Genomic DNA, 434 nt, shown 5'->3' with positions numbered 1-434 from the left:
GAGCGCAGGGGCGGCCGTCGCGGAGCGCGTCTGCATCCGTGCCCACGAGCGATAATGTTTTATTGCAGCGCGATCCTGGCTCCGCTGACCTCTCCAGTGCCGGTGGAGAAACCGTCCCAAGCCGCTGCCCTGCCCGAGAAATCTTCCCCAAGGGAAAGAAACAGCGCGGTCGCGTTCCCCCTGCCCGCCGGCCGGGCTGAGGCTCGTCCTCGTCCTCCCGTCTTCTCCTTTCATGTAGCGAGGAAGACTCGAGCGCATTGTTCCCAGCTGAGACTCATGCACCCTGCAGGGATGTACTGTGAATTACTTCCCAAATTATGTGAGTAATTAAAATCAATGAGAGGGTATCCTGTTAAATAACGTAATTAGATGAGCGTAGCGAGCAAGATGAGTGCAATAGTGTTTTTGTTCTGTCTGGAGACAACTTTTAACTC

The sequence above is a fragment of the Egretta garzetta genome, unplaced genomic scaffold (assembly GCF_000687185.1).
Source record: "Egretta garzetta isolate BGI_Z169 unplaced genomic scaffold, ASM68718v1 scaffold245, whole genome shotgun sequence".
Taxonomy (NCBI): Eukaryota; Metazoa; Chordata; class Aves; order Pelecaniformes; family Ardeidae; genus Egretta; species Egretta garzetta.
This window is presented reverse-complemented; position numbering follows the sequence as displayed.